Source organism: Myotis brandtii, unplaced genomic scaffold, assembly GCF_000412655.1.
Source record: "Myotis brandtii unplaced genomic scaffold, ASM41265v1 scaffold720, whole genome shotgun sequence".
NCBI classification, from domain to species: domain Eukaryota; kingdom Metazoa; phylum Chordata; class Mammalia; order Chiroptera; family Vespertilionidae; genus Myotis; species Myotis brandtii.
This window is the reverse complement of record NW_005370839.1, coordinates 215,011-215,758: the sequence shown is the minus strand read 5'-3', so window position 1 is coordinate 215,758 and position 748 is coordinate 215,011.

The following is a 748-nucleotide window of genomic DNA, read 5'->3' as shown; positions in this document are numbered from 1 at the left end:
CCGCCTCAGCAGCAGCAGCGGCCGCGGTGGCCATTCATCGTGGGCCAGGCCCCCCCAGCCCAGCGCCGAACCAGCGCAAGCCGCGCCCATGAGCCCCATCTTAGGGTTTGTTCTTGGACTTGGGTTTCCCTCTCAGTCCCCCTGGTCCCTGGGGCAGCGGGCCCTTCCCCGGCGCAGGGGCTGAACCGTGGGGAAGGTCTGTCCTCCTCAGGACACGTCCCTCCTTCCTTCAATGAAATGGGGTCTCCTGCTGTCCCTGGAGTCTGACATGTTGGGCCCAAGGCCTGGGGTCCCCACAGACCCCTGGGTTCCTGGTGGATTAGACAGCGGAGGCCTTAGGGGAAGCTGCCGGGCCTGGGGGGTGGGGGGGAGAGTGATGGCTCCTCCCTCCCTCCTGGGCTTTGTGACCAGGCCAAGCAGGTGCCAAGTGGAGCTTTAAAGGTGGTCTCCTGCCCTGGCTGGTGGGGCTCACTGGATAGAGCGTAGGCCTGCGGACTGAAGGGTTCCGGGTTCCATTCTGGTCAAGGGCACCTGCCTGGTTTGTGGGGTCCATTCGCAGAGGGGGGTGTGCAGGAGGCGGCTGGTTAATGATTCTCATCATGGAAGTTTCTTTCCCTCTCCCTTCCTCTCTGAAATCAATAGAAATATATTTCTAAAGGAAAATAAAATGGTCTCCTTTAAACGACAGGATTCCTTAACTTAAATAATAATAATAATAATAATAATAATAGTAGTAGCAGTAGTAGTA